The 27,644-nt window shown below is 45.3% G+C and overlaps 2 long non-coding RNA genes and 1 pseudogene across 2 annotated transcripts; 2 read left to right on the top strand and 1 right to left on the bottom strand.

Moving 5' to 3' along the window:
• The first annotated feature begins 3,870 nt into the window (after positions 1–3,870).
• LOC119287908 lies at positions 3,871–8,108 on the top strand. The gene is made up of 4 exons (XR_005141010.1): positions 3,871–4,349; positions 5,964–6,131; positions 6,222–6,490; positions 7,440–8,108. It is a non-coding gene; the product is annotated as an uncharacterized LOC119287908 (long non-coding RNA).
• On the top strand, positions 4,360–5,695 carry LOC119287917. Its single transcript, XR_005141014.1, has 2 exons — positions 4,360–4,818; positions 4,916–5,695. It is a non-coding gene; the product is annotated as an uncharacterized LOC119287917 (long non-coding RNA).
• A 9,178-nt stretch (positions 8,109–17,286) lies between the features above and the next one.
• LOC119354991 lies at positions 17,287–25,499 on the bottom strand (annotated as a pseudogene).
• Positions 25,500–27,644: the final 2,145 nt, after the last annotated feature.

Below are 27,644 nucleotides of genomic sequence, written 5' to 3'. Positions count from 1 at the left end.
GAACCAAACCCTGCGCTACAAATGGCGTCCGTGGCGGCAACAGCTTCTTCCAGAAAGCGCGGCCCACGGAGGCAGGGAGAGTCGCACGAGCGGCCGGACGAGGAGGAGGACGCCCCCAGGTCCATGCGCCTCGGCGTCCACGAGCTCCCACGGCGGCGAGAGAAGGACGAGGGTGGGGGGGAGGGGTACTCTAGCCTCGGCGTGTTGCCGCCCTCGATGTACTCGAGGACGGCCTCCAACGTGCGGCCGGGCACGCCCCACCATTGGCGCCGCCATTCGGAGTTGAGCCTGCCGGAGGGAACGACACCGTTGGTGGCCTCGAGCTGCTCGCGCGGCGGCGGCGGCGGAAGTATGGCTCCCAGAGCGGGCTGTCGGGGACGTAGCGTGGCCCCTCCCTCGCCGCCCGCGACAGGGAGGAGCGGATACGCGCGATCTCCGCGCGCCACGCCGCCCCGGTGGGCGGTGGCGGCCCCGGGACCCCGCCGGCGCTGATTCTCCAGGCCCCGGGCACCCGCATGTCCGGCGGGACCGGGTACTCGGCTTCAAAGAGGAGCCGAGCTTCGTGCTTGTGAAGGTGGCGGCGGCCGAAGCCGTTCGCCGCCGCGCCGTCGCCTGGGAAGCGTTCGGCCATTCTTTGAGCTGGAGACGACGAGAGGAGAGGGAGTAAGGGGAAGAAAGGCGGCGTCGGCGGTGGAGACTCTGTGCGTGCCACCGGCGCGCTGGGGGTCGGCTTATGTAGGCGGAGGCGCCGCGCGTACGCGTGGCCGCTGCGTTACGCGTGGCATGCGAGGGGACGCGCGTCGTCTCGTTTTCACTGCGCCATCCGTGAGGCATCAATGGCGGAGGCTGACCGGCGCGGCAGCGTGTGGCAGTTTTGGCATTGATTCGCCGCGGGAAACGAGGCGATGAGGACGACAAAGCAGCGAGAAGCGAGACTAGTCGCTGGCAAGAAGGGCCCGCGGCTCTTTCGCGCCAAAAACGATTCGCCCGGCGCCCCCGAGCGCCCGCCAGCACGCCGGGGTCGGGTTGGGTCCGCTAGCGCAAATTTTGGCTCGAGCCGCCGAAAATTGGGCCCTTGAGACCGCAACTGGGGCGATTTTTTGACGCCGACGACCGAAAACTCGCCTGAGAGCTTTGTTGGAGGCGCGACTGGAGATGCTCTAACTGGAGGAGGCCAAGGCTCTCGCGAGGCAGAGAAGAGTGGCCGCACGCTCGCCGCCGATCAAGCTGCCGTAATGTCTAGCGGGCCTTTTGTTGAAGGATGAGGACGACGGCCCGGGCGGCGACGGCGACGACGACATAGGTGCCAACAGCCTCGCTCCCTCGGAGGCCATGCCTACAAGGTCATCCCTCGGTACCTCGCATAGTTTAGACTACTTTTAAAAAAAATGTTTGGCTTAAGTGATTAAAAAAATTGCACTTTTGATTGTATGAGTTTAATAAATATCGTCCGGTTCGCATGCACTTTTGTTAAATATTCGTTTGAACTTAACCGGACATGTGGTGACTCCGATTTAATGAAAGCCACCCCTATTTTTGTCCGCAGACATGTCTAGACATGCTCGTGGATATTTCATGGTGTCTGTTTTGATGAACTGGGATGGAGTTGCCCGACATATTAGCAATTGTTACGTGATACTCCCTCTGTATCACAATATAAGGCAAGACATTTTTTGTCTGGATTTATATCAAAAAGATCTTATATTATCTTTCCTTTTTGTTGCACGTGTCAGTTAGAAACTACTCCCCAGGTGCGACTAGGAATGGCAATGGGTATCCATTACCTACGTACCCTACGGGTAAAAATCCTATTAGGGTAAGAGTACGGGACAAAAAGTTACCCATTGGATATGTAAATAGGAAAATCTCAAATCCATCGGGTAGAGCGGGTACGGGTATGAGATCATATAACCCATACCCGCATGCCCATGTACCATTGTAAAATCTAACAAGTACGAAAAAATTAGCTCTACCCTTTGTCATGAGTTTGTGAACTTAAAAATGTATGACTTTGTACTGCTGTTTATGACTGTGTGTTGATATTTTGATGTGTTGTTGTTTACAAGTAAGTGATGATGTTTATAAAATGTGGTGTGTTTATGATGTATTGTTGTTTATAAGTATATACTGATGTTATTATTTTATAAATTATGACTGTATCTTGTTGTTTATGATTATGTGTCGCTCAAATTGATGTTATGCAAACATCGGTATTTTTATCCATGGGTATCCATTTACCCTATCGGGTGACGGGTATGAAAAAAATCTGTACTCACTGGTGAGTATGGATACGGATGATGGGTAAGCTTAAATGTGACGTGTAAGAGTATAGGGTGGCTCAACCCATACCCAAACCCTGCGAGTGCCATCTCTAAGTGCGACTACTAGTACTTTTCGAAATATCCTATCAAAAGCAAGCAAAGTGGGCTCTCTCTCTTGTGTCCAGGCAACGACAAAAGTGCAACTATGCGTGTGTGCACCCGTTGTCTTCGGGGCTAGGAAGACATCTCTTTTCTTTCAATTTTTCTTAATTAACACTCCCCCGTCTGAAAATACTTGTCAAAGAAATAGATATATGTAAACATATGTAAGATCTAAATACATTATTATTTTAGTATTAAGTGCATTCATTTTTATTCATTTATTCGATAAGTATTTCAGGATAAAGGGAGTATACTTACAAAGACTACGCCAAGGTTGGACACATGTGCGGAAGACATCATTGAGAAGACGACAGAGCAGTAGAGCATGCAACAGAATGCCACGGAACAGGAACTTGGCTCATGCAGCTGACACATGAGTGACAGGGCAATGGCGACATTGACACTGAAATTTCCTTCAACCAACCGACCTCGTTAAAATCAAGGATGCATCACACTCACACACAAACACACCCAGCCCCTCCGCATCCGAAGGACCGTTCATTCACGCTCCGCTATACTACTATCTGAAGCGAAAAAGTTCAAGCCGAGTGACAAAGCGAGCACGACGTAGAAGCATAGCTCCCTTCTGCAATGAAAACGTGCAAGAGCCAGCCAAGCCTAATGCCCGACGCCAGGGCTGGGCACGGACCGCATCGACCGCGCCGCCCTCGAGAACCCCCTCGGCGCGGCCGCCGCCACCGCCGATGCCGCCTCGCCGTCGTGGCTCGGCGACACCCTGAGCACCAGGCCGCCTTTGAAGTGCACCACCTTGCCGCCCTGGTCCTGGCCCGTCACCGGCAGCTTGCGGCCTTGGCACGGCGAGCAGCCGAGCAGGAGGACCAGCAGCAGCACGGCGAGGAACGCCCACACGAGCACGCCTTTGTTGCTGCTGCCGCCGCGGCGACTGTGGGTAGGACGTTGCTCTGCTTCTGTACAGGGGCGATCACACGAGCTGAAGGAAGAACTGGAGCTCGTGTTGAGAAATGTGGCTGGTGCTTGGCTACGCTGCTCACGCCCGATACATATATATGGCCCGCGGATGATTCCAATTAAGCTCCCCGTGTGGAGAATTCTTCGTGACCAACTGCCGGCGGCCGGCAGGAGAGAAGAGAGCGCCTTTGTTTATTATTTTTGAAACGGCGCAAGTAGTCTATAGGTTTATTCCATGTCTTGTTAAAGCGATAGTCAATGAGTTCCTTCCTTGTAAATATAGAGTATGCGTGGCTTTGCTCCATGCATGTCATCTATACTACCCCTATAAAAGAAAGAGAGGACGGAGAACCAAACAATCAGATCCATTCATTAGCAAGATCTAATGGCTCTTAATCTTTTCATGTTTAACGCTATAAGCCACCGAATTAAGCCGGTAATCCGTCGATCACTAACCCTGTCCGCCGTTCAGAAAAAAAAACCCGCTGCGCACCACGCCCGCACGACTTTCGCCCACTCCCCCTCCTCCTCCCAACAGACGCCAGCCGTTCGCCACAGCACGGACGGGCCGCCTCCCACGCCGTTCGCCGCCCGCCGATCCAATCATCCTCCGCAGCCGCTCAGCTTGGCGGGAGGATTTCCCTGGCCTTGCCCCGTCCTCTCGTCTCTCGATCTGATCGAGGCCACAGCTCGGGAATGGCGGCTGGCATGCGGAAGGCGCCATCCATGGAGTGGCGGTGGGTGTCCGCGGGAGAGGAGGATGACGACAAGCTGGAGGGCCGCAGGGCAGGGGGGCCCGCGGCCGTCGGGGCGGCAGCTTCGAGTCGGAGGACGAGGAGGACAACATCGACTACGAGGACGAGGAGCACCGGGAGGCCAGGCAGCGCCTGATTCGGACCGTGCTGACCGTCGACTGGTTCCGGGCGCCAACGGCCAACGGGGTCTCAGGCAACGGCCAACGAGGTCTCGGGCGCGCAGCCTCTCGAGGACCCCGAGGTGAGGGCAGCTCCGCTCCCGGTTCGCCTGTTTTCCCTCTTGCGTCCTTTGATTGCATATGCGGCAAGGTGTTCGACGCGTGCTGTTCATGCCGCGTGCGTGGAATGCCGTGAGAGTGGTGACCGCGACTGCTGCTGATTTTGATTAGCTTCTGTGTTTGCCATTGGATTGGAGAATTGTGAATCTGCACATCCTTGTGGTTCAAGATGGCCGTGCTTGGACGAGGGGATACATATGTTGCGTTCGATCTCAGGCTGCAAGTGGGATGTTCCGCAGGAGCCCGCAAACACGCCCACATCTGCCCCGTAGTATTAGTGGGAATCCAGCATATGTCCACATAATTTTTCACGGGATAAGTGGGCATCCCACATCCCACGTAATCCCTATGTAAATCACAGGCTCAAGCTTATATTTTCTGTTTTGCAATGGACATGGAAGGAGCAGAGAAGTTCAGGCTTCATTATATCAGGTGGAGAATCTTCAGAGTTGACACTGCAAATTATATCTTTTTTGTAGTACTTTTGTTTATCTGGGAGTGGTAATCCTCTGCCTCTACGAAGTTGCAGCTCAGTGGTTCGGCGGGCGTCGCTTCAGTAGAAGAATCACATCGAAAATGATTTTAGAAGTGCCACTGTTATAAGATCAAAATAAGAGGTGAGCAGGGTGCAATCTGCTTGCTTGCAGCTGATGTTCCTTGAAGCAGCGAGCTTCTTCATGGCGTTCTTGAGAGAAGAAGAAATCAAGGAGGATTGGATGAGGAGGGAAGATACCACAACCGCTGACTCGCATTATCAGGCCACAGATGATACGTGATTCAACAGGGTAGAATGAATCGGCTTTGCTCTGAACAATTTAGAGGAAATTGGCTGAAGATGTAGTAGTCGATAGGAAATAAATCACAGATGAGAGAGGGGAAGAAGAAGACTGAACTGCACCTGTACATGGCGGAGGTTGACGACGACATTACGGCGTCCATGGCGGAGTTGGACAGCGGCGCTGGGCGGCCATGGGGAAGGTACACGGCGGCGCCGCGGCCATGGCAGCATGTCATAATCGGGCTAATCCGCACGACTGACGTTCGACTCAAAAGGGATGTGGGTTTGATGTGGGCGCTGCGGGACATCCCACATAATCCGCATCTCTCGGTGCTCTAACTGTGGGTGTCCACGATCGTAAATTATGTGGGCTTGGACGTGGGCACCGCGGACAGCCCGCGTCCACTTGCAGCCTGAGTTCCATCAGAAACATCAATTGTTTTGTTGCTTCATGCAAATTTTCTTTGCATAATATTGTTACTGGCAATCAGGACGAGGTGGGACCGTGGGAATGATGATTACATTCGCGTATGTCATTTGTGACCGTTTTCTTGTGCATGATTGGGAACAATAGTTATTTAATGAGTTAATTTCGTATCACTTAGATGTAGTGTTGAAATTTCTGGGACCCATTACCCACCCCAATCTGCTCATACAAGACATAACTTCTACATAGAAGTGAATCAGTAAACTGCTACTAATCTGGCTGGAGACACTATTTGACTCCATCTGTTATGTAAAATCAGACCACTTTTCCTTCCATAAATGTTTAGATTATTTCGGTGGACGTCCAATGCAGGAACCTCTTCCTGCTCCGTGGGTGGTTAAAGCGAGAATACGGGCAGTGATCAAACTTCAAACGTCATAATTAAAGATACCTTGCCCAATGCAAGTACCTTTTTCTAGGAGGTTTAAGAACTTGTATAAGCACATGTAGTCTCTGCAATGCAAAATTCCAACCCTATAGGTTTGTGCCCTATGTTCTGCTCTCACTATACTACAATAAGAATATTATTCAAATCGTTCACCACGATGTTCTATATTTCGATGCATGCAGGTTTTCCACTGGGAGAACAAGTTTCTAGATACCACAATAAGAATACTCATTTTCTTGTTCTCTGTTTTTCATTGCAATTTTTTGTTGTGCAATATGAGTTGATATGAATCAAACATCCCAAGTATTATTGTTGACTAATTTTTAAATTACCTCCCTTCCAAGCAGCCCTTGAACAATGAACAAGGAAATTTCGGAGTCCTTGTTTCACTGCCTCCGAGGACGTGGGAGCCACCACCACCGTTGCTTACTTCCACAACTAAAAGTCCTAGGTATCTGTTCTCGCTCCCTATAAGTTGCCGTTTGCATATCATGATTATGTTTTCCAATAAGATTGGCAGAAAAAGATTATCGTTTGCAATGTTTTTTCAAGGAAAAGCTCCCTCGAGGGACATTTCTTGTGAGCAACATATTACATTTGAGTACATGTCACTGCTAAAAACATGATTGAATGGGCAAGAAACATCACAATAATTCATACAAGAAATAGAGAAGGATCTGGAAGAAAGTGTTCCTAGCTAAGTTGTGCGCTTTCTTGTATTGATTTCCAAAAATATGTCTGAAGATAGCATCGCTCATGTATCCCTTCTGGCGAATGAAACTGATAGTGGGTCTCAATTGCCATTTGTGTGGATTCATACTTGAGTCTTGGGAGTTAATTGCTTTAATACCAGTAGCATTATCTGATGAGATGAGGCAACCATGTATTTTCTAGCATCATGACTTCAGCCTACTGGTAGCATTATGCGATGAAATGAGGAGGCGACCATGTTTTTTCCAGTATGATGACTTGAGCCGCAGCATCATGCCGAGTAGCCGAAGAAGTAACTACAGTCACTTTTATTGTAGATTCGTGTTGGCCAGCTTGAGACTGAATATAAACTAAGGTGCATAGAGAGGGATCGGTCATAATAAGCATCTGTGTACATCATAATTGTATTCCTCTGTCGAGTACACAAGAGGGAGGGGTATGTTGTTTTAGAAGAGGGCAAAATATAGTTAAAAGAGGGCAAAATAAAGCATGTAGGCTGTTGAATGTCAATTTAGACCATCATTTTGCAATTGCTACTTTTGGTTCCAAAGGATTAACAAGATAAACTCGATTGTTTATATGACCTTGCACTTATAAGTTTACGTTGCAAATTTTATCACACTAGCAATGTTGTGTGCAGAGATAATTTGTTTCAGCAAACTTGATCATGTGGAGATTGTTGTGTGCAGATATCAGACTTCAGTGGCTATAAGAAAAACTAAAGCTCTGTTTCCACAGGCGAGTAAATGCAGCCTGACTGAAGAACGCAAGCTCTGTTTCCTCGAGCTATGTATTAGGTTGCATATATATAACAAAGTGAGGTCCTCATCCTGGTTGGTTTGGCATGGCCACATCCTCATGGCCAATAAGCTGTTGCGCTAGAGATGGCCAGGCAGTGAGATTTGCCCGACGTGTGGCTCTTGCGAAGAGACGGCCAGCTTTGCGAGGCAAGTATGGCCAGGGTGGCCTTTTGGTCATGATACCAGGTGTTGTCTCCCCCAGTTCCTAGAACATCGCTCCCATCTATGACTGGTGGATGGCGATCAGGTTTCAAAGGAGGAGAAAAAGCATTTTCATGGACTCACCTCGTATGGCGTTAGGAAAAATTGGAACATTAAGTCAATGACACCACATTCAAGATATGATTTTGTTATAGTTGTTCCGGATGCATGGTGGGGGGCTGAGGTTTTGGGCCTCCCTTTTCCCCTCTATTAGACAAAATCTACCTGTATGGGTCTGGCTGTAAAACTAACTTCGACTAACATATCCTTGCTTGCGATGGAATACAAATGTATTTTCTTTAAGCTGTAATACTAAAATACTTGTTTTTGCGATGTAATATGGGTATAGTTGATTTTTTTTGTGCGTGCATACTCAAGGATTTCATGAATGGAATATTGTGTTTTTTCTGCGATGAAACAACACATTATACTTGTATAATCAACTTGCTTCACAAGAATATAATTGTATCTGATGCATGAGATGAATACGACTCATTTGTGTAGGGGGTAGATAAAGCATAGAGCCACCTCCGAAATTGCCATAATGGAATAAGAAAACCAGTACGCTGTGACATAACTACAGTAGATTTTTGGGTTACCAGTTATTTATTACTCCCTATGTTCACTTATATAAGACATTTAAGCCTGCTCAAAACATGCTCTAAATAGTTTAAAATCAGTTCTCCAAAACGCCTTATAAAAACGAACGGAGGGAGTACAACGGTTAGATGCTTGTTTTTGTTTCCTCGAAAAAAATGCTTGTCTGTGCATTGCAATTTGCAAGTCGAGAGGTTCCGAAATCTTGCCTAAATATTTTCTCTGCAATTATTTACTTAAATCTTGCATCCAGAAATTAATATATGATGTTATTTATTGCTTCATAAGTCATAATTAGATGAATGAGAAAATCGTTTTCTACTTTGTTAGACGTGTGTTGCATGTGCCAGCTTACTAGTGTGGAGAAAAGGTTGTCCTGCCGCCGAAACGGTATTTTGTTACTATGCGCCGGCGATGACATGCATGGATTAGTTACTTAACTGGTTCTGGCCTTATGATCAAGAACTTGTCAACCAGCTGACTTGTTGTATTTTCTGTGTCCAAATTAACCGGAGGATTAGTGCGTAGGAGCAACAGATTACTGTTTTTTTACTACACGGAGAATTTTGAGAGACTACATTTGGCAGCATAAAGCGTCTCCTCTGCTTAACTAACCAACTGCACGAATCATTGAGTTAATTATATGCAACACCGGAGCCATAGGCCTTAGTAGCACTGACTAAGTATAGGGACTCCCAGGTAGAGTAGCGTTCTTGACCTAGCTAGCTTGAAAACTACTCCCTCCGTTCACTTTTATAAGTCATTTCAGACAACTGAAAATAGGCTATTTTGCACATTGTCTAAAATGTCTTTAAGGCCTTATAAAAGTGAACGGAGGGAGTAATGGAAATACCCAGGCTACTTCGCATCGGAATGTGGGCATGTCAGCCAATGGTTAGCGAGCAAAACCCGAGGAATCGGCCGAGATGCAGACACCTTTCTGGACGGACGGCGAAGAGCCAAAGGGAGGCCAGAATCTGACTGGAGGAGGCCAAGGCTTTGCGCCAGGAGGAGGAAGCCGCGCGGCTGCGCCACGAGCGCACAGCGGCGGCCGATCTTGACTGGCCTTTTCGCCGCTGGAGTTGCCAGCGGCTACCAAGGCCATGCTTACTAGGTCACCGACTGTTAACTTGTGTAGGTTATAGACTATTTTTTAAATATTCGTTTGGTTTAAGTGAAACTTTGTGAAATTTCATACTTTTGGTTGTAAAATATACCAGAATTAATAAATATAGCCTTGTCTGCAAGAATTTCGTCCATTTTTTGTTAAATATTCGTTTAAATTTGATCCAATTGGATGAAGGCCGCCCCTATTTCTGTCTATGGACATTTATGGTGAACCGCGACGGAGTTGCCCTAACACATTATTTATCATGTGATAGTATACATGTGTCCGGGGCCCATATGTCCGGGCGACGACGAAAGTGCAACGGTCCATGCGTGTGTGCACCCGTTGTCTTGGGGGGTAGAAAACATCTCTTCTCTTTCATTTCCCCCCTAATTATTAATATAGTACGTGCAAGTTATTCTGCAAAGATTCCCGCAAAAAAAGAGTTATTCTGCAAAGATTCCCGCAAAAAAAGAGTTATTCTGCAAAGATTCCCGCAAAAAAAGAGTTATTCTGCAAAGATTACGGCAAGGTTGGACACATGTGTCGAAAACATCATCGAGAGGACGACAAAGCAGTAGAGTATGCGGCTGACATGAGTGGCGTTGACACTGAAATTTGCTTGAATCACCCGACCTCGTTAAAATTCAGGGTGCATCAGGCAGCTGGTTACAGTACATGCACAAACAATCGCGAGGCCCTTCCCCGTTCGAAGGACAGTTCATTCATTCAAGCTCTATACTAGTTACTAGGACAGTATCTGAAAGCCAAAAAGTTGAAGCCGAGGAACAAACAAAGCGGCGGCGACGACGACGGCGACGACGCAGAAGCAGAGCTCCGATCCCTGTAAACATGGCAAACTTATCTTCTCTGGAAGGAGACGGGGGAAGAAAGAGCCGAGCCTGGTTAATGCCCGACGCCGGGGCTGGGCACGGACCGCATCGACCGCGCGGCCCTAGAGAACCCGCTCGGCGCCGATGCCACCTTGCCGCCATCGTTGTCGTCGCCATGGGGGCTCGGCGACACCCTGAGCACCAGGCCGCCTTCGAAGTGCATCACCTCGCCGCCGCCCTGCTCCTCCGCCAGCAGCAGCTTGCGGCCTTGGCACGGCGAGCAGCGGAGCAGGACCAGCAGCAGCAGCAGCACGGCGAGGAACGGCCGCGCGGCCCTCTTGCTACTGCTGGTACGAGTAGGAGAACCCATGAATGATGAAACCGTAATACGACGCTGCTCTGCTTCTGTATGTGCTCGGGGCCGGGGCAGAGCTGAAGGAAGGAACGGAGCTCGTGTTGGAGAAATGGTGCTTGGGTTGGCTAGCTAGTAGCTATGCTGCCTGCCTTGGCAAAAGGATGATTTGGTTCTGGAGCCGATGGGGAAGAGAGGTGCGCTCTCGCTCGATATATATATAGCGAAACCCGCGAATGATTCCAGTTGGAGTAAGCTCCCGTGTGGAGAATTCTTCGTGACCAACTGCCGGCGGCCGGCCGGAGAAAGCACCTTTGTTTACTGCTCTGGAACGGCGCAAGTAGCAGTCTAGTTTTATTCCATGTCTTGTTAAAGCGATAGTCAATGAGTTCCTTGTATACATAGTTCATAACTTTGCTCCACGTCATGTGCCTGCTGCCGAAATGCCATTTTATTAGTGCTTCTGTGAGTTAATAACTAGTTCTGACCTTATTATGATCAAGAACTTGTCAACCAGCTGACTAATGCATTTTCTGTGTCCTCCAAATTAACCCGGGGATTAGCATGTAGGGGTAACTGACTACTGCTTAGTTTCGACAGACTACATTTGGCAGCATAAAGCGTATTCTCTGCTTAACTAAAACAAACCGCACGAATCATCGGTTAACCTAATCTCAATTTTAGATTGAATCTTTCTCCAAATTTGAGGGTTACAAGTATTTCGGACCCCGCCGAAATATATGAAATATCGGAAATTAAATTGAAATTTCGTCGAAATTCTTTCCTTTTAGTTGCACATGTTAGTGAGAAACTATGCGCCCCATGTGCGACTACTAGTACCTTTCAAAGTGTCCTACCAAACGTAAGCAAAGTAGGCACTCTCTTGTGGCCAGGCAATGACGAAAGTTTTTCTTCCTTTTTTTTTAGAAAATTCTTTCCTTTTTTACTTAATTATATAAACTTGTCGATTCACTCATTTTGCTTCTGTATTGAAATCTTTAAAGGTTTGATATTTAGAAACAGAGAGAGTACTAGTCATCCCGGAAAGATTGCGGCACTGTTGTGGGAGGCAAGATCGCTCACAGTCAGGATAGATAGAGTGCGATAGCGAGTAGTCAGCATGCGGTCTCGGGCTCGTGCAACCGTGGGTTCGGTTGTTGTAACGTTGTAATAACTCGCCATCTTGGCATCTTCTATCTATAATCTCGATACGCCACGTGTCCTTGAAAAAAAGAAGAAGACGGCAATGCACCAGAGTAAGCAACAGAATGGCACGGAACACTTGGCTCATGCAGCTGACACTGAAATCTCCTTGAATCAGTCGACCTCGTTAAAACTCAGGGTGCATCACGCAGCTGCTTACAATACATGCACAAACACACGCGAGACCCTTCCCTCCCCGTTCGAAGGACCATTCATTCATACACGCCCTATACACACAGTGAAATGGTTCAAGCCGATGAACAAAGCGACGAAGACGACGACGACGACGCAGCGGCAGAGAGCACTGCAAAGATGCAAAACTTGAACCGGCGAAGGACCAAGCAATCCCAGTTAATGCCCGACGCCGGGGCTGGGCACGGACCGCATCGACCGCGCGGCCCTCGAGAAGCCTCTCGGCGGCGCCGCCACCGATGCCACCTTGCCGCCGCCAGGGCTCGGAGACACTTTGAGCAGCAGCCCACCTTCGAAGTGCATCACCTCGCCGTTCTGCTCCGCCTCCGGCAGCTTGCGGCCTTGGCACGGCGAGCAGCGGAGCAGGACCAGCAGCAGCACGGCGAGGCACGCCCACACGAGCCGCGACGACGGAGCGCCGCCCCTCTTGTTGCTGCTGCTGCTTGGGCGAGTGCGGGTAGGAGAACCCATGCCGAGGACGTAGGACGACGATGCTCTGCTTCTGTACTGGACACGATGACACGAACCGAGGAAAGAAATGGAGCTCGTGTGCGTTGGAGAAATGGGGTTGGTGCTTGGCTAGCTAGTAGCTACGCTGCCTGCCTGCCTTGGCCAAAGATGACTTGCTCCGGAGCTGATGGGAACAGAGGCGCGCTCTCGCCCGATGTATATAGTGAAGCCCGCGAATGATTCCAGTTAAGCTCCCCGTGTGCAGAATTCTTTGTGACCAACTGCCGGCGGCCGGCCGGAGAAAACACCTTTGTTTTCTCTGGAACGGCGCAAGTAGCAGTCTAGTTTTATTCCATGTTTTGTTAAAGCGATAGTCAATGAGTAAGTTCCTTCCTTGCAAATATAGTATGGCTTTGCTCCATGTCATGTGGAGAAATCGCCCTGCCTGCTGCCGAAATGCCATTTTATTAGTGCTCCATGTACGTTCGTAGAGATTAACGAGAATTGAAATGTCACTCGCAAAAAGAAAAGAAAAAAAGAGAATTGAAATGTGTTATACGCCGGCGATGACATGCATGTGTGTTATATGCCACGTATGATCAAGAACTTGTCAACCAGTTGACTAATGTATTTTCAATGTCCAAATTAACCCGGGGATTTTCAATGCCATTTTATTGGTTTTTTTTTACACCGAGAGTTTTGATCGAGAGACTACATTTGGCAGCATAAAGCGTCTTCTCTGCTTAACTAACTAACTGCGCGAATCATCGATTTAAGTATATGCTACACCGGAGTCGATTCGTAGGCTTTATTGGTAGCACCGATTAAGTATATGAACTCTCAGGTAGAGTAGCGTTCAAAATCAATAGAGATAGCCAAGCTGTTTGGCATCGGAATGTGGGCATGTTAACCAATGGTTAGCGAGCAAAAACCCAAGGAATCGATCGAGACGCAGGCACCCTTTCTGGACGGACGGCCAAGAGCGAAAGCGAAGCCAAAATCTGACTCGAGAACGCATTGCAGTTGCAGGACATCTGTGCCTTTTTCGTTCCCATGTGCTCGCTCGCTCGTGTCTTCATCATGCGGCCGATCGACTGAGGTCGACTAGGCTAGGCTAGCTTGCTAGTTTGGTCGTGGAGAAGGGATTACGGCATATTCGTGGCTTCTGAATAGGGTTGTTAAACTACCTGAAGCTTTGATTTCTAGGTTATCATCCATCTATCCCCTGACCAACATTTCTAGCTAGGTTATCATCGCGGCCGGCCATGATGCATGGATTGTTTTTTAAACCCATGATGGATTTGCAAAAGGGCGGAACTATTCAGGGCAAAGTTCGTAGATCGTAGCCATGCATTTTTAAACTTGTCGATTGGGTGCAAAGTTTTACCAGGACGACCCAATCAGCCTCGCGCAGAATATGCCAAAGCAGAGCACGGGAAGCCGTTGCTGATGTGCCTCCGACGCGTGAGCCCGGAGAGATCGAATGCTAAAGGTGCACCACAGGGTTCAAATCGACGAATACGACTGCGTACAACATTGGACGGCTAGGCAGGTTCAACATGAAAGCATCTTCTGTGTTGTTATTATGCACCTCTGCTGTCAGTTAGCGGCGAACGGCTCTCCCGAGACGACGGCGGTGGGGCATCGGTACGATACAAACACGGCCATCGCCGTCCGGTCAGTCGCCGTCGCTCGCCGCGCGCCGCGGTGGACGTGTTGGGACATTATTATTCAAAGAGCGTCGGCGTCGCGGTGCTGTATTCGTTGCTGTCATGCATCATGCAGAGATTAGAAAGGCCACACCGGCTCGTCGCATTCCCGTCGCCAGCACGAGGCGGAGCAAATTTTTTTTTTTTTGCGTCGTGCATCTGTGCAACACGACAGTGCTAAAGGGCATCTTTAATAGCAACCCGTAAATTTTCTTCTGCATCCGTCCGAAAACATGGATGTAGGAAGCCGTCGTCCAACAATAACCGTAGATATTTTAACAACATTTCGAACTAACGGACGAAATTTGAGTAAACACGGCCGGATTTCATATAAACATGACGGATTCTATGCAAACCGAACGAATACGTTTACATTTTGAACATATTTTAACTAAAAAGGTAAAACTATGTGCACATACGGTCGCGCGGAGCCCCACTTTCATGACATGGATACACTGCATTAGTCTACGGTCGGCCGCGACGGATCCCTTTGTCTTCCCCATGCCCAGCAACCCCCTCACCAGACTGCCGGGCCCCATATGTCAGGAGCTGGACACGTGGCTCTTTTTCTATTGGCTCTCTTTGCCAAGGGCAGCTCTTGGCAAAGATGGCGCTCGACCTATTCCGCGAGCCCCACATGTCAGGTGCTTGACACGTGTTTGTTTTCTACTGACCAACTTTGTTGAGGGCCGCTCTCGGCAAATTGACGGCACGTGGCAATCACCGCCCTCACCTGCCATCCGTGAAGTTACTTTATTTTGCCGAGAGGCACTGTTTGACTCTCGGCAAACTCTCTGCCGAGTGCCCGTGTTCTAACTCTCGGTAAATTCCTGTTTGCCTGAAAGGTGTATGTTGGCAAACTCTTTGCCGAGTGCCCGTGTTCAACTCTTGGTAAGTTCCTGTTTGACTGGGAGGTGTATGCCGGGTGGCCTTTGCTGAGTGCAACTCTCGATAAAGCCTTTGCCGAGGGTTTTAAGCCCTTTGCTGGCACTCGGCGTAGTCAGCGGTTCCAGTAGTGACATGGGTCCAAAGAGATCGAATGGCAAAGGTGTACCACAGGGCTCAAATCAACAAATGCGTAAAACATTGGACGGCTAGGTAGGTTCAACATGTATGAAAGCATCTTTTGTGCTGTTAGTTTGTTACGCATGCTGCAAATCGACGCGCGAAAATCTTGGTTTGTTGGGTTCTGAACCTTGGCGTATGCATGCACCTCGATCGCTCCACCGTCTGCTTGCGGCGAACGGCTCTCCCGAGTCGCCGGAGCAGGACGGCTGCGGGGCATCGATACAAACACGGCCATCCCCGTCCGGCGTGTCGCCGTCACGCCTGCTCGCCGCGCACCAGCGCCGGCCGCCGTGACCGCGCGCGTGTCATAACTCAGGACAGGACGCGGTTTTTTACCTTCGCGTTCCGTCTGTAGCGTATATCTGAGGCGCACATCAACCATGCCATCAAATCAATCGGGCCCACCATCTTGTCAGCTCTCCGTGGTATTCGAACGCCCCATGAATATGGCACTGTATTCCAACCGATTGCTCAGGTAGTGGGACCAGGTATATAGATTCTTTTTCTTTGACGCGCAGGTCTACAGATTTGGCTGTCGCTAGTCCCCTGACTTCACATGCATCTTTATTCCTCCCTACTTTTTCATTTTACTCCTGGAGGAACCCAGCCAAGAAACCAGGATATTCGACAAGCACAGCGGCCAAGTTATTCCTCCCTACTTTGCTATATTATGTGTCAGATCTATATCTATCACACTAGTAATCCTTAGTTTATCTGCTAATTGTATGGACTGCAGTACTAATTACTTGACATAGCATTTTTTTGTCTAACCACGTGTCATGTTAGTACATGACCAAGATTTAAAACACAGGTGCTAAAAAGTGCGAGTACCGAGTTCTAGTGCATGTAGACCAAAAAGTGCAGGCATGCATGCTACATCGGTCCTAATCTGGCATATCTCTCTCTAGCTAGCACGTACGAAATTACAAGCATGCATATATCGATCATCCGGCCGGGTGCAATGGCTTGCTATTTACTGACATTCTTTTATCAAATGATAATAGTAATAATTACTGATATACCATGCATGTAAGTAGATTTTAGTTAGTCTTGAGATAGGTAAAAAAAATTACGAGGATAATTGGTTTGATGCCAACATTTGGCATTGCCAATACTTGGCATGCCAATAATTGGCAATATCAAAAGTTGTCAAAAATTGGCAACTTCTTGTGAGGTTTTCAAGTAAACATGGTAGCCAACCAAGCACTAGCCAATATTTGGCATTTGCCAAATGTTGACATGCCAATTTTTGGCATTAAACCAATTATCCTCTACATACTTTGATTCAATTAACAGAGATTTGTTTTGTGCAGGGATGAAGTCATGTCTGTTTGATCTGAAATAAATACAGAAAAATGGAAGCATCAATGTCAAGTTGAAGACTTGAAGATCGGGATACTACTGACCTGCGTACTAACCAGTGGTGAATCTTGAAAGAAAATCGAGGGCGAGCTCAAAGTTCACGGTGTGAAAGAAAAGCTACTCACTCCCAATTCTTTTGTCCAAAGAAGGTTAAAAATTGCCAGCACTGGGAACATGTGCTATTTAGTAGAATTGTTTAAGAATTTTTTGAAAATATGAGTTTTTGAACCGAAAATTGGCTTTGTTTAGCAAAATAGCCAGTATCCCAAAATCTTGTAGCCCAAAATTAGCTCAGAATTTCCCAGAATACTACTGGGTCACATAGTATTTACTGAGTTATTTTGGAATTATTTTGAAAATATCAAATGTTAGACCTTTCTAGCAAAATAGCCATCATTTCAAACTAATATAGTAACATGTCTGACCATACCACAAATATTCATATTCGAAAAGCAATACAACTCAAACACCAATACAGAAGGACTAGAAAAGCAAACGACAAATATAGTAATATTGCTTACTAATGGTTGCAGAACACCTAGAAACCAAAATATAGCAGCAAGCCATATGTCCAAATTAGCAAAATTATTAGCAATATAATGGTACAACAATATAAGGCATCGATAAGTCACTATTAACATAGTAAAACTGAGATATACCTCTAGGAAATCACATTATACTCACAAGGCAAATGTCCATTGAGATCTTTTATTTTATGGAATTGTATCATAATTTGATCATCAGGAATACCTTTGAATGTCCTTTTCTCACAATAGCACACCATTAAATTATTGAGCCAATCATCTGATATCCTATTGCGCAAATCAGTTTTGATGAACTTCATTGCTGAAAATGTTTGCTCGATCGATGAAGTTGCCACTGGAAGAATAATGTCAAGTTGATGAGGCGATAAACCAGTTGGAAAGTTTGATGTTTTGTTCTTTGAACCATCAACCAAGCAAGGGCAGAAACATCTGAACATCCATTAAATTAATCACTTCTAATATTTGTAAGGAATGTTTGAAGTTGAGTTCTTAGCAACAGCCGTTCAGCTTGTGTAAAATCCTCAGCATAAATTGCAGCAAGCCGAATAAGCTTGTCAACACTAAACTTTGAGAAGTTGTTTATTGGATTAAGACAAGACATGCAGTCCACTAACTCGGTATTAACTTCATTGCATCGGTGATTCATCTCGGTGAGAGTTACATCAATAGGAACATTGAATACGCTAACCTTGAAATAATGATGTACAATCACCTTATTCTTGGAACGAACAGATTGCCCAATAGCTCCAACAAGATCATCCACATTTGGCACCTCAGTGCCATGATCCTTACAAAAGTTTATTGTTTGGTCGCATAATGACTCGTACTCATTGTCCCTCATAGCTTGTAAAGCTTCTTTCACATACAAGATCAAACGCATGGCTTCAACAACATCTTGTTTCTTTCTTTGCAAAGCTTGTGAATTGTGATAACAAATTAGTGATGCTCGACAAGTTTATCAAGAATAGTATGACGAACACAAATTGGAAGAATTCCATTTGTATGATCACACCTGAAGCTCCACCTTGAGAAGTGTGTTCCCGGGCATCATTAACCACAATTGCAAGCACGTTCACCACTGCATTCCAAAGCAAGGTTCTGAGATGTGAGCCCCAACAAGTAGCTCTTGGTCTAGCTAGGTTAGTTTCTTGATGTAACCCAGTTCCAGATGATACCTTACAATTCTCCATCATTTCTATCAAGTTGTCTTGATGCTTTGCAAGCAATGCATCCTTTCTTTTACAAGATGAACCCACCTAAGTCTCTCTCAAGGGAAGATAGTTGAGAAAACAACAATAACGGGAAAAACACTGAGCCACTGTGAGAACCACGAATTTGAACTGATGGGCAAAACAATGAACAAAGAAAGCATATGCACTCTCATCACGAATTAACTTATGCAAATCATTGAATTCCCCTCTCATATTTGAAGCTCCATCATAACCCTATCCACGTAGCCTATTAATAGGAAAGCCATGGTACTTCAACACATGAACCAATGCTCTATGGTAGCCAAATAGCAAATCGTATAGATAGGCAGACAAATAGCTAGTGGCTATAGAGCAGTTATAGAGTACAACCTTCAGGGCTTCAGGCAGTCGAGCAGAGCAGTGATAGCAGCAGACAGATGGTGCAAGAGCCTGAGGCGTAGACCCGTTGACCAAATTCAATCCGACGACGGTGAGTAAAAGGCGGAGGAACCGCCCCTCCCACCCACGGCAGTGCGGGGAGGGGAAGGATGCAGCCTGGCGCCATGTTGGGGAGGGGACGAACACCAGATTACAGGAGAGCCGGGTGCCACTTTGGAGAGGTCGATCGTCGCCAGTGGCGGCGCGAAGGAGAGATTCGGCGATCGGCGTCGGCTAGGGCACAACCACAGAAGCACAAGAGAGCGAGGACATCAAGGCATGCGATGTATGTTCTCGAGCATGACTGCACAGATGATGAAACGAGGGAGTCATGCACTAGGAATTGATGGGCCAGAAAGAAGTAACTGACTAGATGGGCTAGGATTTGAAACTAGTACTACAAAAATTTGCATCGCTGGAGGGCAGGCTCAAGCCTATTAAAAGCCTGCCTGGTATATTCGCCACTGCTAATAACCATCCAACCGCACGCTGGTTTGTAAAGAACCTGAACCAGTTGTGATTTCAAGTAATAAAGATGAATCTAATGGTGTATAATACATTCTAAAAAGACCGTTTGAAATTTTGGACGATGTATAAATATTTTGAAGTTTTGGATAACATGTAATACAAAAAAATTGAATATTATGTAAACAGTACGAATGATCAATGAGGTTATATAAAGTATTCTTTATTATAAGATACAAATGTGTGACTGCATATGATTTGAGTACGATGTCGGTTTGGCATTAGGCTCAGACTATCGGCACCCCTTCATCAAGTGGATATGAGTAGCGACAATTGTTGCTAAAATGGTGGCTTCAGACTATCTGATGTACTACTTTGTAAGGTCTTTGTGAATAACTAATAAAATGGTTGCATGCATCGCCCATATGCAGAGGCGGGGGACAATCCTCCTATTCTAAAAAATGATTTAAGTGCCGCAAATGCACCGGAATTCTTAGTAACTTGTTATCGATGGTGGTAAAGTACTTCCGGATAGATCTCTCAAGTGAGAACAAAGTTGTGGATAAAGTCCTTCGCGCCCGTTGTACTAAGTTCCCTTCGCATTTGATCTTTTTTTATTTGACAATAATCGCGGGAGTCTTTGTTCCATATTCGTTGATAAAAAGGTGCTCTCCACGCAGAAATAATGTTCTCCAAAAACAATTACGTCCTCAACTACTCGATACCTCATGGTCAAAAAAATTCATATCTATATCTCAAGTGTGTCACATGCATGAACAAAGCTTAAGTGTGCCATACACTTTAGCAAATTTCTTAAATTATTATGGATGATGGTAATGTTCTTCCGGGTCGATCTCTCAAGTGCGCTACATGGACTAACAAAGTTTTCATTATAAGTGATAGAATTAGGATAAATCTTTCGTGCCCTATACCTTAAGTGTGCCACACGCTTGAACAAAGTTCTTGAATTGTTATGGATGACAGTAAAGTTCTTCCGGGTCGATCTCTCAAGTTCGCAACATGTATGAACAAAGTTTTCATCATCAGAGCTAAAATTTTGATAAGTCATTCGTCCACTATACCTTAAGTGCATCACATGCTTGAGCATAGTTATTTAATTGTTATGGATGACGGTAAAGTTCTTTCGGGTCATCCTCTCAAGTGCGCAGCATGTGCATCAACAAAGTTTTAATTATAAGAGATAGAATTTTGAAAAGTCCTTCGTGCCCTATACCTTAAGTGCGCCACACGCTTAAGCAAAGTTCTTCAATTGTTATGGATGAAGGTAAAGTTCTTCTGTATCGATCTCTCTAGCGCGCAACATGTATGAACAAAGTTTTATCACAAGCATGCCCTACACTTTAAGTCCCCCACACGCTTGAACAAAGTTCTTAAATTTTTATGGATGACGGTAAAGTTCTTCCGGATCGTTCTCTCAAGTGCGCAATGTGTACACGAACAAAGTTTTCAACATAAGAGATAGAATTTTGATAAGTCCTTCGTGCCCCATACCTTAAGTGCGCCACGCGCTTGAGAAAAGTTCTTAAATTCTTATGGATGATCCTAAAGTTCTTCTGGATCGATCCTCAAGTGTGCAACATACATGAAAAAAGTTTTTATCTTGAGAGATAAAATTTTGATAAGTCCTGCGTGCCCAATACCTTAAGTGCGCCACGCACTTGATCAAAGTTCTTAAATTCTTATGGATGATAAACTTCTTCAAAATAAGACATAGAATTTTGATAAGTCCTTCATTCCCAACATCTTAAGTGCGCCGCACACTTGGGCAAAGTTCTTAAATTGTTATGGATGGTGATAACGTTCTTCCCGATCTTTCTCTCAAGTGTGCAACATGCATGAACAAAGTTTTCAAAATAAGATATAGAATTTTGATAAGTCCTTGTTCCCTACACCTTAAGTGCGCCACACACTTCAGCAAAGTTCTTAAATTGTTATGGATGACGATAAAGTTCTTCCCGATCTTTCTCTGAAGTGCGCAGTGTGTGCATGAAAAAATATTTCATCATAAGAGATAGAGTTTTGATAAGTCCTTCGTGCCATTTACCTTAAGTGTGCCACGCGCTTGAGCAAAGTTCTTAAATTTTTATGGCCGACGGTAAGAAAAGTAACCGACTAGATGGGCAGGGCTTTGAAACTAGTACTAAAAAATTTTGCATCGCCGGAGGGCAGGCTCAAGTTTGCTAAAAGCCTGCCCAGTATATTCGCCACTGCTAATAACCATCCAACCTCACGGTAGTTCACAGAGAAACTGAACCAGTTGTGATATCAAGTAATAAAGATGAATCTAATGGTAGAATACATTCTAAATAGACTATTTGAAATTTTGGACGATGTATAAATATTTTGAAGTTTTGGATGACATGCAGTACAAAAAAAATGAACATTCTGTAAACAGTACGAATGATCGGTAAGGTTATATAAAGTGTTCTTTATTATAAGATACAAAGGTGTGACTGCATATGATTTGAGTATAATGTCTGTTTGCTATTAGGCTCGGACTATCGGCACCCCTTCATCTAGTGGATATGAGTAGCTTCAGACCATCTGATGTACTACTTTGTAAGGTCTTTGTGAATAACTAATAAAATGGTTGCATACATCGCCCATATGCAGAGGCTGGGGATAATCCTCCTTTTCTAAAAGAAATGATTTAAGTGCTGCAAATGCATCAGAATTGTTAGTAACTTGTTATGGATGACGGTAAAGTACTTCCGGATAGATCTCTCAAGTGAGAACAAAGTTGTGGATAAAGTCCTTCGCGCCCGTTGTACTAAGTTCCCTTTGCATTCGATCTTTTTTTATTTGACAATAATCGTGGGAGTCTTTGTTCCATATTCGTTGATAAAAAGGTACTTCTGAAGCTCTCTCCTAAGTACTCTCCACGCAGAAATAATGTTCTCCAAAAACAATTACATCCTCAGCTACTCGATACCTCATGGCCAAAGTTCTTTCATATCTATATCTCAAGTATGTCACATGCATGAACAAAGCTTAAGGGCCAGTTCTTTTGGGCGATTCTTCCAGAATCGCCCCTCTCCCCAGCTTCTCCCATAATTATCACTTCATATTTTTTTTACAATCCTAGCTAATTAGACCTTAACTAGATAGGATTGTAAAAAATATATGAAGTGACGATTCTGGGAGAAGCTGGGGAGGAGGGCGATTCTGGGAGAATCGCCCAAAAGAACTGGGCCTAAGTGTGCCACACGCTTGAGCAAAGTTCTTAAATTGTTATGGATGACAGTAAAGTCCATCTGGATTAAGTTCGCCGTGCATGAACAATGTTTTCATTGCAAGTGCTAAAATTTTGATAAGTCCTTTGTGCCATATACCTTAAGTGCGCCACACGCTTGAGCAAAGTTCTTAAATTATTATGGATGGCAGTAAAGTTCTTCCAGATTGATCTCAGTGCGCAGCGTGCATGAACAAAGTTTACATCATAAGAGACATGAAAATTTGATGACTCCTTAAGTGTGCCGCACGGTTGAGCAAAGTTCTTAAATTGTTATGGATGACGGTAAAGTTCTTCCAGATTGGTCTCCCGAGTGAGCAACATGCATGAACAAAGTTTTCATCATAAGAGATACAAATTGGATAAGTCCTTCGTGCCCTAAAATTTAAGTGCGCCACACACTTTAGCAAAGTTCTTAAATTATTATGGATGATGGTAATGTTCTTCCGGATCGATCTCTCAAGTGCGCTACATCGATTAACAAAGTTTTCATCATAAGTGATAGAATTTGGATAAATCTTTCGTGCCCTATACCTTAAGTGTGCCACACGCTTGAGCAAAGTTCTTGAATTGTTGTGGACGACAGTCAAGTTCTTCCGTGTCGATCTCTCAAGTTCGCAACATGTATGAACAAAGTTTTCATCATAAGAGCTAAAATTTTGATAAGTCCTTCACCCACTATACCTTAAGTGCATCACACGCTTGAGCATAGTTATTAAATTGTTATGGATGATAGTAAAGTTCTTCCGGTTCATCCTCTCAAGTGCGTAGCATGTGCATCAACAAAGTTTTAATCATAAGAGATAGAACCTTGAAAAGTCCTTCGTGTCCTATACCTTAAGTGCGCCACACGCTTGAGCAAAGTTCTTAATTGTTATGGATGACGGTAAAATTCTTATGTATCGATCTCTTTAGTGTGCAACATGTATGAACAAAGTTTTATCACAAGCCTGCCCTACACCTCAAGTGCCCCGCACGCTTGAACAAAGTTCTTAAATTGTTATGGATGACGGTAAAGTTCTTCCGGATCATTCTCTCAAGTGCGCGGCGTGTGCATGAACAAAGTTTTCAACATAAGAGATAATATTTTGAGAAGTCCTTCGTGCCCCATACCTTAAGTGCGCCACACACTTGAGCAACTTAAATTGTTATGGATGATGCTAAATTTCTTCCGGATCGATCCATCAAGTGTGCAACATACATGAAAAAAGTTTTCATCTTAAGAGATAAAATTTTGATAAGTCCTTCATGCCCAATACTTTAAGTGCGCCACGCACTTGATCAAAGTTCTTAAATTCTTATCGATGATAAACTTCTTTCGAATCGATCTCTCAAGTGTGCAACCTGCATGAACAAAGTTTTCAAAATAGACATAGAATTCTGATAACTCCTTCGTTCCCCACACCTTAAATGCGTCGCACGCTTGAGGAAAGTTCTTAAATTGTTATGGATGACAATAAAGTTCTTCCGGATCTTTCTCCCAAGTGCACAGCATGCATGCACAAAGTTTTCAAAATAAGACACAAAATTTTCATAAGTCCTTCATTCCCTACACCTTAAGTGCGCCACACGCTTGAGCAAAGTTCTTAAATTGTTATGGATGACGATAAAGTTCTTCCGGGTCTTTCTCTAACGTGCGCAGTGTGTGCGTGAACAAATTTTTAATCATAAGAGATAGAATTTTGATAAGTCCTTCGTGCCCTTTACCTTAAGTGTGTCACACGCTTGAGCAAAGTTCTTAATTTTTTATGGACGACGGTAAAAAAGGCAACCCACTAGATGGGTTGGGCTTTGAAACTAGTACTAAAAAAATTCATCGCTGGAGGGCAGGCTCAAGCCTGTTAAAAGCCTTCCTAGTATATTCGTCACTGCTAATAACCATCCAACCGCATGCTGGTTCGTAAAGAACCTGAAAGCCATGGTACTTCAACCATGAACCGATGTTCCATGGTGGCCAAATAGCAAATCGTATAGATAGGCAGACAAATAGCTAGTGGCTATAGAGCAGTTATAGAGTACAACCTTCAGGGCTTCAGGCAGTCGAGCGGAGCAGTGATAGAAGCAGCCAGATGGTGCAATAGCCTGAGGCGCAGACCCGTTGACCAAATTCAGGTCGACGGCGGTGAGTAAAAGGCGGAGAAACCGCCCTTCCCACCCCTGGCAGTGCGGGGAGGGGAAGGATTCAGCCTGGCGCCATGTTGGGGAGGGGACGAACACCAGATTACAGGAGAGCCGGGCGCCACTTTGGAGAGGTCGATCGTCGCCAGTGGCGACGCGAAGGAGAGATTCGGCGATCGACGGCGGCTAGGGCACGACCACAAAAGCACAAGAGAGCGAGGACATCAAGGCATGCGATGTCTGGTCTCGAGCATGACTGCATAGATGATGGAGCCATGCAACAAAATTTTTATGGTTGACGGTGAAGTCCTTTTGGATTAAGTGCGCAACATGCAAGAACAAAATTTTCATCACAAGAGATAAAATTTTGATAAGTCCTTCATGCCCTATACCTTAAATTGTTATGGATGACGGTAAAATTCTTCCAGATCGATCTCTCAAGTGTGCAGCGTGCATGAACAAAGTTTTCATCATAAGAGAGATAAAATTTGGATGAGTCCTTAAGTGCGCCACACGGTTGAGCAAAGCTCTTAAGTTGTCATGGATGACGGTGAAGTTCTTCGGGATCGGTCTCTCGAGTGAGCAACGTGCATGAACAAAGTTTTCATTATAAGAGATACAAATTTGATAAGTCCTTCGTGCCCTATACCTTAAGTGCGCGACACACTTTAGCAAAGTTCTTAAATTATTATGGATGACGATAAACTTCTTCCGCATCAATCTCTCAAGTGCGCTACCTGCATGAACAAAGTTTTCATCATAAGACATAAAATTTTGATAAGTCATTCGTGCCCTATACCTTAAGTGTGCCGCACGCTTTAGCAAAGTTCTTTTGACCCGGCATTGGCGAAGCTGATGGAGCCATTGCCGAAGGAAGCTCACGTGGCCCGCGGGACTCCCGCCAAGAAGGGGAAGGACATCGCGATCCCCACGAAGGAGCAACCGGAGGTCCTCGGAAGACGAAGCTGTCGCATCCCCTGAAGAGGAGAAAGGCAAGTCCGCCGCAACCTCTGCACTGGAGGGGTGGCGATGATAATGATGACGATGAGGGTGATGATGATGTAGAGGCATCCGAGGAGGATGAGTTTGAAGGAGAAGAGGGCATGTCTTCCCCTACGAAGGTTGAAGTGAAGCTCCTACGGGGAGGCTTTAGTTGAAGAGAAGACGTACCAGTGTACCCTGGCGACCGTTTCCAAGTGAGAGCTTGCAACTGTGTTACAAGAATTGATTGCAAACATGTGAACTACATTTACAAGAATTCTCTCTTCTGTAAAGCTATGTTAGACCTTTGGTGCTCAAAAAACTTGTATGGTTAATGAAGTAGCAATCAGATTGGCTCCACCGAGAGTGGTCGATGTAAACAAAAAGTTGACGTGAACAAAAAATCCTTCATCTAACTCAGGAAATTGCGGGGTTCGATATCTTCAATTTCATGTACATTTTTTTCTTCATAATATTAATCTGGATTTGTCATTCAGAAGTTTGGTCCTATTTTGTATTTCATGTATCTAAACACTCTATTTTAATTTCTAAATTAGACATTTAGGTTCATTCTGGCACCCCAAACGAGTGTTTGCCGACGTAAAAAAAAGTCGGCATGAACGAAAAATCCTTCATCTAGCTCAAGAAAGTGCGGGGTTCGATATCTTAAATTTCATGCACATTTTTTTCTTCATATTTCTACACTACAAGTTCCTGGGGAGAAAACATGCACGCTACACTCCAGCACTGCAAGTCTCACAAATCAATCACATGAAACAGTGCAGATGGAGGATCGGTCCCGTAGCAAAAACTGTCTAAACAAGAGAAATATCAGAACAGATCGGTCAACTTCTCTTTGCCTCCTTGGTATACATACCAACAAGACCAAAAACAGTGCGCACAATGCTTTAACGAAGTCCTGCAGAAATTAAGTACCACACAGAAGAACATGTAGTAATCAACATTGCGCTCAATGGTCTAGTAAAGTCCTTCAAAAGTTACATAGTTGCATGAAAAAAAGTATTTAACAAATACTCCCTCCGGCCCCACAATATAAGAGAGTTTTTAACAAGTACATCAGAAACACTCTTATATCACGGGACGGAGGGAACATATCTGAATAGATCAAAGTGGTTTTATACAATATTTACTAATAATTCAGTCAAGATTCCGTAGTTAACTAACTGATGAAATAATACCAAAAGTGAAATAATAACAAAGTGCGGAGTCATGAGGTACTAAGTACTGCAAATCCTAAAATATTAATCAGTCAGTTAGTACTTTAAGCAATGTTGTCTGCTTCACTCAAAAAGCACTTTGGCTAAGAACAAACTAAGTTCTCTAGTACCTGCCCTTCACCGGAAAAGTGCTAAGAACGAGCATAACACAAATCTTGAACCAAGTGGTCAACTTGGTAAGCTATCAACAAAAAATTACAATCACTGATAACACAAATCTTGAATGCAATATACAAAATCTATCAAGCCGCAACCCCTTCCAGTCCACACAAAAAAAGAGGATACAAGAGTCATGCTCCTCCCTGGCCTTGACGTGTCTTCGCACCCAAAAATCAAGTCGAAGAGCATCTAGTGGCCGACCACGAGCCATGCCCCGAGGTCGTGGAGCGGCAGCGACCTAGAACTCATTTTTTTCGGAGAGCGACCTAGAACTCTGAAAAGTAAAGAAACATTAGAGCAAATTCATTAGGACCAAATCCAGTAGGGTATTTCTTTTTAGCACATCAATTGTAACAGCCAAGATCCATAGCAAATCGAGGAGAAAATAAAAGGATTTTCATCAAAGAAATATAGTATAAGTTAAAATAAAAGACATCTGCATCCACCCTCTTGCTGGATCCAAAAAAAAAAAGAATAATAAGGCAGATGAAGGTGTGTATATGAATCTCACCTGCGTACTTCCTCAAGCTGCGTGACGGAAGGCAGGAGCTAGGTGAGGAGGTCGAGGAGCACTGCGACAGCCTCCCGAGGAGAAGCGGACTGGAGATCCGGAGGTCTATGCTCCCCGTTGT

This window comes from Triticum dicoccoides, chromosome 1A (assembly GCF_002162155.2).
Source record: "Triticum dicoccoides isolate Atlit2015 ecotype Zavitan chromosome 1A, WEW_v2.0, whole genome shotgun sequence".
Classification (NCBI taxonomy): Eukaryota; Viridiplantae; Streptophyta; class Magnoliopsida; order Poales; family Poaceae; genus Triticum; species Triticum dicoccoides.
The sequence above is the reverse complement of the archived record's forward strand: the minus strand, read 5'-3'. Positions and strand labels throughout refer to the sequence as shown.